The sequence below is a fragment of the Pleurodeles waltl genome, chromosome 3_1, assembly GCF_031143425.1.
Source record: "Pleurodeles waltl isolate 20211129_DDA chromosome 3_1, aPleWal1.hap1.20221129, whole genome shotgun sequence".
Lineage (NCBI taxonomy): Eukaryota > Metazoa > Chordata > Amphibia > Caudata > Salamandridae > Pleurodeles > Pleurodeles waltl.
In genome coordinates, this window is record NC_090440.1 from 1,032,407,517 (window position 1) to 1,032,423,077 (window position 15,561).

Consider the following 15,561-nt stretch of genomic DNA (forward strand, 5'->3'; position numbering starts at 1 on the left):
AGTCCAGTTGACTGGTCACAAGGGCTTGGATGATGGTGCATTACGTGTTTTGGGGAAGCCACTTGAAAATCTTACCTAACTTGCACTGGATGATGAACCAGGAAGATAACACTGCATTACGTGGGACCTCATGGTGCGTTTGGTGTCCAGGATTATGCTAAGATTCTTGGTGTGCTCGTCTGGGGATGGAGTGGGGCCCACTTCTGTAGCCCATCAGGAGTCGTCCCAGAGGGGTGATGTTGCCGCTGAAGATCAAGACTTCTGTCTTGTTTGTGTTGAACTTGAGCCATCCAATTGGCAACACTCGTCATGCATTGGTAGAAGTTGGTTATGGAGGTGGTGGAGTTTACTGAGAAGGATGAGGAGGAGGAGTTGCATGTCTTCGGCATAGGACAATGTTGACTCTGTACGATGACTATGTCGGCAAGGTGGGGGGGACATGTAGATGTGGAAGAGGGTGGGGCAGAGTGATGAGCCTTGAGAGACTCCGCAGATGATTGCTTTGGGTTTGGAGGTGAAGGGTGGACTCGTGTTCTGTAGGTGAGGAAGGAGGCGATCCATCTGAGATGGCTCCTTGGATGCCTATGTAGTCAAGTCTGGTGAGGAGTGTATGGTGGGAGACAGCTTCTGAGAGATCGAGGAGGATAAGGGCGGTGGTGTCTTTGTCGATGAGGGTCTGAATGTGTTCTGTGGCCGCAATCAGGGGTGTCTCGGTGCTGTGTTTGTTGCAGAATCTGGATTGTGAGTCATTCAGGAGGCAATTGTGTTCTAGGTAGAGTTGTTGGTTGATGGCTTTTTCGATTACCTTGACTGGGTAAGAGAGCAGGGAGATGGGTCTGTAGTTGTTGAATTTGTTAAGGGTTTGGTAAAGGTTCTTCAGCAGGGTTTTGACTTCTGCGTCCTTCCAGTCTTCTGATTGGGGAAGGGAGAGGGTTCTGAAGCTGACCCAATTGTGCTTCAAGTCTTTTGCAGATCCCTCCAAGATCTGGACCATGTCGGAGAAACACCCCTGATGCTGGACCCACTAAAACATCAGGTCCCACTGCAGAGCCCGCATATGCCAGCGGGCTTGTATCACAAGCAAGAAACAGGAGGCCTTGAGGCCCAGCAACCTCACAGTCAGTCTCACCCGAATTCAGGATAGAGGCTGAAACACTGGTATCCTAGCCTGAATATCTATGAATCACCATTCGGGAGGATAAGCCTGAAACTGCACCGTGTCCAGAGCAGCTCCAATGAAAGGTAGGGCCCAGGAGGGAGTCAGGTGTGACTTCGGCACATTTATAGTTAACCCCAGTGAGTGCAGGAGATTCGCAATAGTCTGGAAATGGGAGACAACAGCCTGGGGTGAGCCCACCTTCAACAGCGAGCCAACGAGATAGGGGAAGACTGGCACCTCTGATCTCCACAAGTGAGCTGCAACCACCTCCATAACATTGGTGATCACCGAGGGGTGCTAGTAAGGCCAAAAGGCAGCACGGCGAACTGCAAGTGCTCATGGCCCACCTTGAACAGTAGCAAACACCTTTGGGCAGGCAGAACGGGAATGTGGAAATATGCAAGTTTAACACTACCATCAAGTTTCTTCTGTAAAGGGCAGACAGGATTTGAGCAAGGCTGAGCATTCTGAACTTGTCCTTCTACAGGAAAAATTGAGAGAGCACAGGTCTAGGATAGGACGAAGGCTTTCACCCTTCTTGGGGACCAGAAAGTTACAGGAATAACAACCACAACCTAATTCTGGTATTGGCACCCTCTCTATGGCTCTCTTGGCAAAGGAGAGCTGTGACTCCCTAGCAGAGAAGGGAAAGATGGTCCTCTGTCAGCATGTCACAAGTAGGTGGAAGGGTGGTCACAAAGGGGAGGGAGTAGCCCTTTCAAACCGCTCTGCCTAGCATATCAGTGGTATCTAGTCTATATCCGATGGTGAACTTAGGTCCCTCTCTTCCATCAGCAACAGCCTAACCGTCTCCCACAGAGCATGGGAGTAGTGGCCTAAAGGGCATGCAGTGTTCACGGATCGCAGAGACAGGGTGGTGAAAGAAAACATCTTCTTCCCGAAGGGATCCAACCCCCTGGATTACCTATCCGGTGGTACGGAAGGGAATGCATCAGGATTTACATGGAAGGTAGAGCTTTGGACCACAAAGCTCTCTAGGGTAGGTTGTTGTGTGAGGAAACTGCAGTCTCCTCGGTCAGGACCAGGTGGTGCTGGTGGTGGGCAATTGTCCTCTTCAGAGGAGCCCTTGTGCTCGGCTTGGGCCAGGTCCCAGGCAGGACATCAGTGAGGGCTTTGTTGAAATGGAGAAGCGGTTTTGAAGTGGTCACTCCTGCCTGCAGCACCTCCATCAAGACATTTAGGTGGTCCTTACAACCCTGGCGGTCGATGTTAAAGCGGCGGTAAGACCGCCAACAGGCCAGCGAAACAAAAAATGGAATTACCACCGTGGTGGAAACCGCAAACAAAGACAGACACTTTAACACTCCGACTGCTATGGCGGTACAAACAAACAGCTTGGCGTTCACCGCCAACAGACAGGCGGAGGACAATGTACCGCCCACAGTATCACAACCTACCAATCCACCACCTTTTCCGGGGCCGATTCACCACGAACAAAAACACGGCGGAAATAGGACTTAGAAGGGAAAACGCTCACCTCAACACACCCCACGAGGAATCCGGACGTCATGGAACCCGAACTCCAGATCCGACCAGCCCTGATCTTCTTGCTCCTCTACCAGGAGCACGAACGCCGGCGGCGAAGACCACGGTGAGTACTGCACCTACGACACAGGGGAGGGTGGAGGGAAAAAACAGGGACACACACACGCAACACCCCCACCCCCACCCACGACAACACACACACACACCAATACAGCATGATACATAACAGTTACACCCTCCCAACCCCCTCGGGAAGAATGCAATGACAAAAGGAAATTAGTGTAACCATTGTAATATATTAAAATCCAGTACGCAAAAATATATACACTATAAACAAAATATACACCAAGAATAGTAGTCCAGGTAGTGCTCCATTGAAGTCCGTGGAACACTGGGCCCACACGGTTTGGGCGAGGCCCACACTCAATCCCCGAAATGACGGAGAGAACACTGCAGAGGCATCAGATAGCAATAAAACAGGCACCTCAGGGGGAAGGGAAAGGGGGGGCACCTCAGCCGGTCGAGTGCACAACGCCAAATCCACAAAGGGGCCACATGCCCACTGTTCCATCCTGGGGAGTGCAAAGCCACAGTCTCTCAAGTCTCTACAGTGGGTGGTTTGCCCACTGTTCAATCCTGGGGAGTGCAAGGCCACAGTCTCTCAAGTGTATAACAGTCTCCACCGGTTCTGGAGGGGGCTTTGTGCCCAGAGTGCTTCATCCTGCCAAGGACTGAGGTAGTGGATGCTTTTCTCCACTGGTTCTGGAGGGGGCTTTCTGCCCAGAGTGCTTCATCCTGCCAAGGACAAAGGTATGGATGTGATACTCCACTGGTTCTGGAGGGGGCTTTGTGCTCAGAGTGCTTCATCCTGCTCGTGACCGACTCAGTAGCGTCAGTGCCCTTGGCGCTCATGGGCTAGCAGTGCCTGACGCGGCGGAGTCATTGGCAGCGGTGCTTTTGTGGCGGCGGTGCCCTGTTCAGCGGTGCTTGTGGCGGCGGTGCCCTGTTCAGCGGTGCTTGCGGTGGAGGGGTCCTTTGCAGTGACTCAGCTGCTGGCGGTCCTGTCTGGCCCAGCGGGGCAGGTGCTGGCGGTCCTGTCTGACCCAGCGGGGCTGGTGCTGGCCTCCTGGGCAGCAGGGCTGGTGCTGGCGGTGGCCTCCTGGGCAGCAGGGATGATGGCGGTGGCCTCCTGGGCAGCAGGGTTGGTGCTGGCGGTGGCCTCCTGGGCAGCAGGGCTGGTGCTGGCGTGGCCTCCTGGGCCGCAGGGCTGGTGCTGGCGGTGGCCTCCTGGGCAGCAGGGCTGGTGCTGGCCGTGGTCTCCTGGGCAGCGGGGATGATGCCAGTGGCCTCCTGGGCAGCAGGGCTGGTGCTGGCAGTGGCCTCCTGGGCAGCTGGGCTGGTGCTGGTGGTGGCCTCCTGGGCAGCTGGGCTGGTGGTGGCCTCCTGGGCAGCTGGGCTGGTGCTGGTGGTGGCCTCCTGGGCAGCTGGGCTGTTGCTGGCGGTGGCCTCCTGGGCAGCAGGGCTGGTGGTGGCCTCCTGGGCAGCAGGGCTGGTGGTGGCCTCCCGGGCAGCAGGGCTGGCGGTGGCCTCCTGGGTAGCAGGGCTGGTGCTGGCGGTGGCCTCCTGGGCAGCAGGGCTGGTGCTGGCGGTGGCCTCCTGGGCAGCAGGGCTGGTGCTGGCGGTGGCCTCCTGGGCAGCGTGGATGATGGCGGTGGCCTTCTGAGCAGCAGGGCTGTTGCTGGCCGCATTGGCAGCAGGGCTGTTGCTGGCCGCATTGGCAGCAGGGCTGTTGCTGGCGGTGGCCGCCTGGGCAGCAGGGCTGGTGCTGGCCTCCTGGGCAGCAGGGATGATGGCGGTGGCCTCTTGGGCAGCAGGGCTGGCGGTGGCCTCCTTTGGCAGGTGGCGGTGGCCTCCTGGGCAGCAGGGATGATGGAGGTGGCCTCCTGGGCAGCGGGGATGATGGCGGTGGCCTCCTGGGCAGCGGGGATGATGGCGGTCTTCTCCGCCATGCTGCTCTTCCCAGACTTGCTGACTTTCTTGAGGGCCTTCCCCACCTTGGAAGGTGTCGCAGCTGACTCCCCACTCCCAACTGTACCCCTGGGAGCGGCTTTGGTGGCTGGAGTCTTCCCCCTCTCCCGCCGGGCACTGGCCAACTTTTGATGCTTAACAAGTGGGGGACTGTCCGTGCTGTGGCTCCGTGCCACACTGGTTGCCCTGGTGGCCGGTGCACTCCAGATTCCGGTGATTACAGGCACCACTGGTCCCGGAGATGTTGTGGCTGAGGTGCTATATTGGGACCTGGAGAGTCGGCCCTAGGAGACTGACGGGGTGGGGGAGGCGAGGGAAAGAGGTCAAGGTTGGACAGGAAAGGTTTCTTGGGAACACTGGGACGGGTAGCTGGAGTGGGTTTGGGAGTGGAGGAAGAGGTTGTGGTTGTAGGAGGTGTTCGTTTGGTGACTTTGGGTAAAGGTGCATGCGCTGGAGGCTGTTGTGAGGTGGATGACTGTTGGGTGGGTGTGTGCCTGCGTTTGTGTATCGTGGGAGGTGGCGTCACAGACACACTGGGAGAGGACACAGGGGACGTGTGAATGGCAGTAGGGGTAGTGACTGCACGTGAGCGGGGTGTGGTGGTGTGTGTGCTGGTGATGGAAGTAGTGGCTGTAGATGTAGTGCATGCAGGTGTGAGTGGAGACGAGACTGGGAGGGAGGAGGGAGACGAGGAGGAGGGGGACACAGTGGAGGCAGTGGATGTTGGTGTGTCTGCATGTGTGTGATGCTTGCGTGAGTGCCTGTGGGATGTGTGGTGCTTATGTTTGCCTGAGCTTCCCTTGTGTGTTGACGTGTGCGCATGTTGGTCTGAAGGTGTGCTTGGGATAGGCTGAGGTAGAGGGGGTTGGGTCTGGGTGGAGGAAGTCGGAGGGGGGAGGCTAGAGACAGGGACAATGGCTGACATCAGTGCTGAGGCCAGAGTCTGAAAAGCTAGCTGAAGGGGCGCCTGACCAGGATGAATGCCCTCCAGGTATGCATTTGTTTGTTGCAACTGCCTTTCTACACCCTGGATGGCATTCAAAATGGTAGACTGCCCAACAGTGAGGAACCTGAGGAGGTCAATGGCCTCCTCACTGAGGGCAGCAGGGGTGACTGGGGCAGGGCCTGAGGTGCCTGGGGCGAAGGTGATGCCACCCTTCTGGGTGAGTGGGCACGGGACAAAGGCTGAGGGGCTGCTGGGAGGGCGGTGCTGGTGGGGGGGGGGGGGGTGGCGGCTGTACCTGTAGATGCGGGGGGCACAGATGTTGCCACCACCACAAGGGAGCTCCCATCAGAGGACGAGTCTGTGTCACTGGTGTCAGCTCCTGTCCCCGCTGTGGGGCTCCCCTCGCCCTCCGTCCCACTGGTGAACTCCGAGTCCATTGTCTCGCCCTCCAGGGCCATGTGGGATGCAGCTCCCTCCTGCTCCGGTGCCACTGCTCCTCCGCCTGATGATGCTAATGCGCACAAGAACAGGGAGACCACAAAAAGGGGGGGGGGGGGGAAACGACAGAAGAAAGACATGTTGAGTGCATACATTACCGCTACTGTTGGTGGACACGACAGACACAGAAGCCCCCTGCACTACGCCGCGCACTTGGGGTCCACTGTTCAATTCCTGGGACATGGCCTACAAGGCTATGGCCGACATCTGCACACATGGATGACACAGGAGCCTGACTAGGTGTACTTGGTACTGTACACAGGTGGGGTGAAGTGCCACAGGGTCTGCCAGAACAAGGGGACCTAACTAGCACTCTCGCCCTGGCCTAGGGAAACCCACAGCCCACCTCCCTCACCCAGACACCTCCACTGCACGCAAAATCAGCAGAATGAGAGTGTACTCACCCCCTTGTGGCTGCTGTGATGCCCTCAAGCGCCCATCCAACTCCGGGTACGCCACCGCCAGGATCCTGAACATCAGATGGGTCATGGGGCACCCCTCCCATGTTGGGAGGCCATCCCCAGCTAGGCCTCCGCCATCTTCTTGCTCCAGCGGCGAATGTCCTCCCATCTCTTATGGCAGTGGGTGCTCCGTCTGTGGTAGACCCCCAGGGTCCGGACGTCCTTGGCGATGGCACGCCAAATATCCTTTTTCTGGTGGGCGCTGACCTACATGAATGTACAGGGGGAACAGAAAAGTTATTACCAAATGCACCGTCACAGTCATTGGCCCCCATCCCTACCCTTGCCATGTGGCACATGCACTCACCGTCGTTTCATGCACGCCTCATTCTCCCCCCCACCATCTTTCATCCACCCCACTCCACACAGGCATAGCCCATACAGCATGCTCCCAGTGTACTTACCTGTTTGTCTGGAGGACCGTAGAGTAGCGTGTACTGGGGAGGACCCCATCCACGAATTTCTCCAACTCCTCCGATGTGAAGGCAGGGGCCCTTTCCCCAGACGCACGAGCCATTGTCTCTTCCACACTGAGGTCACAGCAGCACTTGCAGTGTAGATCCTCTCCTGTCGAAGATCAGGTATCGAGTGATTGAACAGATAGAAAATGGCGGTCACGTCTGCGGCGGTGCGTACCGTCACCGCCAGCGTACATCGTCATTGGCTCCTGGGACCCATAGGGTCCAATGTTAACCAATGCAGAATTACACCGTGGTCTTCGACCGCCTACCGCATTGGTGTACAACGCCAGCGCAGTTACCTCACATCCCATTGCCCACTTTACAGGTCAGGCAGCCGCCATTTCAGGGGCCCACGTGGCTTAATTTTTAACTGCATCACACAGACCTAGGCCTTGCCTCAACACTCATACAGGCCAAATTTCAGATTATGATTCGTGTTATGTGTAAGCTGTGGGTACGTTGACTCTGTGCTCGCTGTTGTCCTTCATAGGCACCGTCCGCTGGGACATGTGAGGAGATGGCGGCAACCTCTGGTGTACAGACCGCTGGTGGACCTGTCGACAATGAAGGAAAGACATGTGATCATCACCTACAGGCTTGATCGTGCCACAATCCTGGAACTGTGTGCCCAGTTGGAGCCAGACCTGATGTCAGCTATCCGCCATCCCACAGGTATCCCCCCTCAAGTGCAGGTGCTGTCAGTACTCCATTTCCTAGCAAGTGGGTCATTTCAAACTACAGTGGCCATAGCATCAGGGTTGTCCCAGCCTATGATTTCCAATGTGTTGTCCAGAGTGTTGTCTGCCCTGCTGAAACACATGCAGGGCTACATCGTTTTCCCTCAGGTGGAGGATTTGCCTACAGTGAAAGGGGATTTCTATGCCCTGGGACATATCCCCAACATCATAGGTGCCATTGATGGGACACATGTGGCTTTGGTACCCCCCCCCCCCCCCCACAGGAGTGAACAGGTGTTCAGAAACCGGAAGAGTTATCATTCCAAGAATGTGCAGATTGTGTGTTTTGCAGACCAGTACATCTCCCATGTGAATGTCAAATTCCCTGGCTCAGTGCATGACGCTTACATCCTGCGGAATAGCAGCATCCCTCATGTGATGGGTCAACTCCAGAGGCACCGTGTCAGGCTATTAGGTGAGCACCTTGAAGCAAGTCTGTGGGAATGGTTGTCTGGGGATATCCCTACAGCTTAGTGTGTGTCTAACAGTTGTCCCTCGCCATTTGCAGGTGACTCTGGTTACCCTAACCTGTCATGGCTACTGACCCCAGTGAGGAATCCCAGGACAAGGGCAGAGGAGCGCTACAATGAGGCCCATGGGTGAACTCGGCGGATAATCGAGCGGACCGTCGGCCTCCTGAAGGCCAGGTTCAGGTGCCTATATATGGCAGGTGGATCCCTATTCTACTCACCAAAGAAGGTGTGCCAGATCATTGTGGCCTGCTGTATGCTTCACAACTTAGCTTTGCGACGACAGGTGCTTTTTCTGCAGGAGGATGGTCCAGATGGTGGTGTTGTTGCAGCTGTGGAGCCTGTGGACAGTGAAGACGAGGAAGAGGACATCGATAACAGGAACTAGATGATCCTGCAATATTTCCAGTGAGACACAGGTAAGAATACAAACCTGCCTACTACATGTACTTTAACACTACTATCTCTCTACTGTCTGTTGTTTTCACCCAGTGTATGGTCACTGAGTTGTCACTTTCCCTTACGATTTCACAGATGTGGGTCCCACTGTGTGACATCTGCTTTGTTTCCTCATGGACTAGAGCTGTGTGACATAGGTATGTTGACATTACATTTGAAAGAGCATTTTGACACTGTAATTGCTAATACACTATTTCGAAATCACAGACTGACTCCATGTTGTTTTGTGCTTCAAGGGTGTTTAAGTGCTCAATATTGGAGGGGGTTGTCAAATGGTGAGGGGTGATGGTGGAGGAATGTCCATGGCAGAGTCCAGTCTATTAGTCTCACAGGTGCATTGCCCAAATGGGCATAGGAAGTGGATCTGGGGCAGTTTGAGGATGGACAGGGTGACAAAGTGGGACAGAAAGAGGACATTCAGGGTGGTCTCATTTCTTGGCGTGGGTCTTGGCATCGTTCCCTGTCTTTATCCTGGATCTCAGGGACCGTTTACGGGGTGGTTCTCCATCTGCAGGGTGTGGGGGTGCTGCTGTGGTGGTCCTGTGGAGGTGCCTCCTGTCCACTAGCGCCGGCGGAGGTGGTGGGCAGTTCATCGTCCAGGCTAGTGTCAGGGGACCCTTGTTGTGCCACAGTGTCCCTCCTGGTGTTGAGGACTTCCTTCAGCACCCCTACGATGGTGCTCAGGTTGGAATTGATGTATCTGAGTTCCTCCCTGAAGCCCAAATACTGTTCCTCCAGCAGGCACTGGGTCTCCTGAAACTTGGCCAGTACCACTGCCATCGTCTCCTGGGAGTGGTGGTAGGCTCCCATGATGTTGGAGAGGGCCTCGTGGAGAGTGGGTTCCCTTGGCCTGTCCTCCCCCTGTCGCACAGTAGCCCTCCCAGTTCCCCTGTGTTCCTAGGCCTCCGTCCCCTGGACCGTGTGCCCACTACCACTCCCCCCAGGTCCCTGTTGTTGTTGGGGTGGTGGGTTAGCCTGGGTTCCCTGTAGTGGTGGACACACTGCTGATTGACGTGTCCTTGGGACAGAGATATGGGCCCGCTGGGTGGGTGCTGTGCTGGTGTTTCCAGAGGGGGAAGCTCTCTGGTGGCCGGTGACTGTGTGAGGGGAACCGACTGGGCCGGGCTGGTCATCTAGATCCAGTTGGACAGAGCTGCTGTCATCACTGTGGGCCTCTTCTGTTGGTGGTGTGGACATCTGTGGACCTTCCTGTCCGGTGACGTTGGGTATGGGTCCTGCAGGGGTATAAAAGGATGTTTATTACATCTGTGTGTGCTATGGTGTGCAATAGGTGGGTGACCGTGTACCCCAGTGCTTGCATTCCTGTGTAGGACCTTGTGTGATGGTGGTTTAAGGGGGTGTATGGGTATGTGCAGTGGCCGGCCATGCTTTGGTGATGGGTGTCCATGCTTTGTTGTTGCATGCAGGGCTTGGTGTTAGGATGTGTGGTTTGTGATGTTGGGACATTTGTGAGGAGTTGGAGTGATGGGGGTGAGGGTTGGGGTATGTGATAGCATGCAAGTAGGGTGGGGGATGTAATAGTTAAGAGTTGACTTACCAGAGTCCATTCCTCCATCTACTCCTGCGAGGCCCTCAGGATGCAGAATCGCCAAGACTTGCTCCTCCCATGTTGTTAGTTGTGGGGGAGGAGGTGGTGGTGGTCTGCCGCCAGTCCGCTGAACCACAAGGTGGGGTATTGAGACCACGGAACGCACCTTCCCCCATAGGTCGTTCCACCTCTTCCTAATGTCATGAATATTTCTTGGGTGCTGTCCCACTGCGTTGCACCTGTCCACTATTCTTCGCCATAGCTCGATCTTCCTAGCTATGGAGGTGTGCTGCACCTCTCATCCGAATAGCTGTGGCTCTACCCGGACGATTTCCTCCACCATGACCCTGAGCTCCTCCTCAGAGAACCTGGGGTGTCTTTGCTGTGCCATGGGGTGGTGCGGGTGATGTGTGGGGTGGTGTGTGTAGTGATAAGTGGGGTGGTATTTAGTGGTGTGTTGTGTGAGGTGCGTGGAAGTTCTGTGGGTGATGGTATTGTGTGCCTGTGGATGCTTGGTAGTTGTTTGTGGTGTCTCTCTCGGCCATCTCTCGGTAATTTTGTCGTAGGGGTTTGTGGGTGATGTGGGTGTAAGTTTTATATTGTAATGGGTGTGTGGGAGTAGTGTGTGTATGTGTATCAAGTATGTGTATTTGTAATTGTCCAATGTGGTAGTGTTTTGTAAGAGTGTGTGTATTTTGAGCGCAGCGGTGTGTACCGCCAATGGAATACCGCGGTTGAAATACCGCCGCGTGGATTCCTGTGTTGCGAGAGTGTGGGCGTATTTCTGTTGGCGTGACGGTGGAGGATTTGTTTTTGCCAGTTTATCACTGACCTTTGGTGTGGCAGACTTGTGTGGGTGTCTGAATTTTGCCGGATTCCGAGCTGTGGGTCTTAACAGCTGTGGCAGATTTCCGCGACGGTGTGTTGGCGGTCTTCTGCACGGCGGTAAGCGGCTTTTACCGCCAATGTTGTAATGACCGCCTTAGTCTTGACTGCCACATAGGGCAGTCTAAGGTCCAGGAACTCAGCCGCCCTTCTCACTACCATTCCAAATTACGCTCCCTCCCTCCCTCATAGCCATGGTAGAGACAGAAAGCATATCTGTATCTCCAGAAACGTCTAGTCCACTGGCCTCTGCCGAGTCCTCCCATCAGTCCATGTTTGGGTTAAAGGGCTGGTATTCCTCATGGTCCAGTGACCCCTCTCAATTCTCCCAATCCTCCCTGGTGCCAGTCAAGCCCCTTGGATCCACAGATGGATCGGGACCGGCCATACCACATCCTCCTTACCCTGTGCTGGTCTGGCTCCATCTGGAGTGGAACCAGTAGTGGTCCCTCGCAATTCCATGGGGTCGAAGACGAACCAGTAGGAGCAGGCCGTTCAAATATGAGCTGCATGGCCTCATAAAACTCTTGGGGGATGAGTAGGGGGTTGCTATGGATCCTGAAAAATCTGAGCCGACTTAGGCGCTGGCTGAACCGCGGAACCAGGCCTGGAATTTCAACACACCCTAGTCTTGTCAGCCAACCGACGAGGTCTTCAACTTCTTATACTTTTTCTTTTTGTGGGACATACCTGAGTGGCCCCACAACTTAGAATGTGGTGAGGATTGTGGACTTCGTGACCAATCCCGGAGCTTTTCTCTCAAATGGGATTGAGAGCGCTGAGGCATCCCTCAACGGGAGGCAAGGAGCTTGAGGGACGGCTCCCTCAAGGCATTCAGGTGCATGGTACAACTATTGGCCCAGGTCATTGCATTGTGGTCGTGTTTCAAGTGCCAGAGGAAAACAAGGTGTGGGTCCGTCACTGACATCTGTCAATGACAGGCGCTGCAGGGCATGAAGTCAGTCTTCCTAGTGGACATTCCTGCCACACCAAGAGAAATCTCAAAAAAACCTTTGACAAAACGTTAAAAAAACTCAGTCAAAAAGTGAATCTCCACTCACAGGTGTGGAAAGAAAAGGACTGACATCAGAACACAGGGGTGGTGCCTATATAGGCACTGAGCACGTCACTTTCAGCCATGTGGAGCCGATCGACACCACATACCGGTACCGAGGGATGCTGTTCACGAAACATTTCCAGAACAGTCTTACGACGGGATAATTCTATAGTAAGGATTCTATGACCACAAGTTTATATCAGATAGAAAGATTTAGAGACATTTAAAATATATATATATATATATATTTCTGTATATTTTTACATTTTTCACTCAAAAAATGTAATAAAAAAAGAAAGAGACATATGTATTGTAATAAAACTCACTTTTGTTTTGTAAGTAGTTCATATTAATAAACTCTGCATGGTGTGTATTACTGAAATATACATTAATGGTGACTTTTGGAGAAAGATGGTAGATCTGCTTTATGTATATGGGGTTAGGTGCCTGAGAGGAGGGGAAGGAGAGGAGGTTGGCCACAGGGTGGTGCAAGCGGCGGGGTTTTGGCATTACATATAATGATAACATATTACTTTGCATTACCAAACCCTAGAAATTCATCGAAAAAACACAATGGTTGAAGTGACGTTAAAGTTAGGTGCAGATGTCAGTTAAAAATGCTACTTTACATGTACAAAACCACTGAAATTCACCAGTTATTGGTATATCAAGTAACTAAAACTCATGTCCTAAAGTAACTATAACTCGCACCCTTGCATTGCACTGCTAATTACCACACATATTTCATCACTCCTAACATCTTTTATGACATAATCAATAATATCACTGCAACATTTGCAATGAAATTATTGATGAGGAAATTGTGACTGGGGGCGATTGACCGGCATGGCAAAGAAATATGGGTGTGGTATAGGATGATTCCTCTTTATGGTAAACTCTTAGGACTACTGCACAACATTTTACAATTATACTGGTCCACATATCAATTATCCAGTACATGGTCCTGTGTCGGACCCATAAACATATCAGTAACTCCTCCATTCCAGTGTTGATATCCTTCATAGATTATCAAACAAATGGTCCAGAGGGTTACATGAACCTCTCCAACCTGAAGGGTGGGGAGACCCTTAACAGTAGGGTAGAGAGACGGGTCCTCACCTGGATGGGGATACGTCCTCCCCTCGATGGGAAAGGTTATAAACTATACAACAATAGGGGTTTTATTGAACCTAATGGTCCTACGACCCCACGTTCACCAATAATTTCATCAACATGTTTCAGTCCTACACTAATGGCCTATATAGATCCCGGGTTTTCATCAGGGTGGGTTCAAATTTATAGCACACACCGAGTGACTGTTTCACATGTTTTGTGCAGCATGCAAAGATGCTTAAAGTTGCATCATTTTTAACCTTTGCCATTCACCCCAGTAATAAAGGGACACGTTGGGAGTGGATAAGGAATTTTTTACTTAGTGTTAAGCCCCCTGGTTAACTTTCTTCAAAGAGCTCCCTGGATTGTGATTGAGCCCAGGGTGAACCAGATGATGAAGCATGCCACTATTAGAGTGAGTGAGGGCTATATATATATATATAAGACAAAAGTTTCCCCTTTTGTACAACTTCTTAGGAGTAGTATATACATGTGGCAGGTATTTTGTTCCCTCGGTTAATATGCCTCCTGCTCATGAGAGCTAGTCTAGTGATAGTGCTGGTATCCTTCCTAGATTCACATGCTTTAATCATTCCCCTTTGTCAGGCTGCGAATCCTCTGTATTATTTTTTTTTTTTTTTTTACAAAAGCAACAACTTTGTTACAATCACCTTTTGCCCAACAACAGTGTTGTTTAGTAGCATATCCACATTATTTGAAAAACACTCAAACTTCAGCAACTGAGCTTTCTTTGCCCTAGAGGTCACCATAGCTCAGATTACAAGTCTGAGGGATACACAGAATAGGTAGTGAACCTCTAAAGCGGAAGAGGAACAATCACATTTAAATCTATCACCAATGCCACTGCATGAGAATTTGAATTACAGGTAAGTAGCTAAATTCTTCTCCAGCACTGGATATTTCATAGATTGACATGCTTAGATCACAATATTGTGTTATAAGTAATAAGTAATCAACAGGAGGCAGTTGGGTCACCTTCAATGAAACAGGTTGCATAGTAGAGCTTGGCCCACTGATGAGTACAAATGTTTAGGGTGAAGCTATCTCCAAAGTGATCCTGGTGGAATGTACCATCATACCCCACCCGCCTTTCTCCCACTAAAGGAACCACCTTGTAGAGTTGCTGATCCAGGATCACTACCAGAAATGGAGACGTTTAGCTGGACACATGGAAAACCTTTAAACATGGAAGTGTCGGGCCCAGTTGATGAAAACAAATAAACAGACACCAGTGTTGTGGAGTCAGACGTTTCCTCTATCAAGGGTGCTTTTACAAGCCAGTCATTCAGGTATGGGAATACCTTGTGACTTAGTCTGAGAAAAGTCTCCTGCAGGGCAGGGGCCAGACCCAATGAATGTGTGTGGCATGTATTTCAGGCCCAAAGAGGTTTTTGAACTAAAAGTGCAGTCCTTTCATAGATAATCTTAGTTACTGCCTATGGTTCAGGTTTATGCGGACATGGAAGTGGGCATCCCATAGATCTCGGGAGGTGAGGAATGCTTTCCTGTGAATCTGAAGGACCTTTCGCAGAATGAACATCTGAAAGGGCTGTTTCTTATGAACTTTTTCAGTTCTCGGAGATCCAGAATTGGCCTCTAATTACCCACTTTCTTCTTTAATAAGAAGAATCATATAGACGAGTAGATTACTTTAGGCCATTGGTACATTGTCACTCACTCCACTGAGTGAGAAGTGTATTTTCTGCTGGACTTCTTTTAAAGGTGGAGGTGGTGTTCCTTCATGGGTGGATGCCAAGTTAGTTCCTGGAGGAATCTAAGGGTGTGCTCTGACTGCACAAATTGAATTACCCTGCAATCACATAACATGGGCTGGCATCCAGGCAAACCAAAGCTCGGTAGCTCCATTATGGTACCGCCAAAGTGGGTCATGTTTGGTATCAAACAATGTGCCTTCTCACCCCTGACACGAATCTTGTGTTGATGTGGCGATGCATGGGGCCAGAGAGCACACTTAGCGGTTGCCCACCAAGTTGCCCCAGTTTTCCTGTGCTCTGGCTGCCAGCTCGCAGCTGCTGCCGCTAAGACAGGATTCAGACCTCCTGGGAAGAGATGCAAACGTTCCCAGGATTCAGGACAACGGCCTGGGCGGGAAGGAGGTCACATCTTTCTTCCACCCAGGAAGGCTAACTAAGTGGCACATTAAGGCAGTGAGCTTTAAAGGGCACACAGCCTCCGATATGCAAGCAGGCT

At 52.4% G+C, this 15,561-nt stretch overlaps 1 protein-coding gene across 1 annotated transcript in view; it reads right to left on the reverse strand.

Annotated features, from left to right (window-relative positions):
• The window catches only part of LOC138284949 (protein mono-ADP-ribosyltransferase PARP14-like), a 745,301-nt gene that overhangs the window by 238,011 nt on the left and 491,729 nt on the right, over positions 1-15,561 (reverse strand). The window lies entirely within an intron of this gene.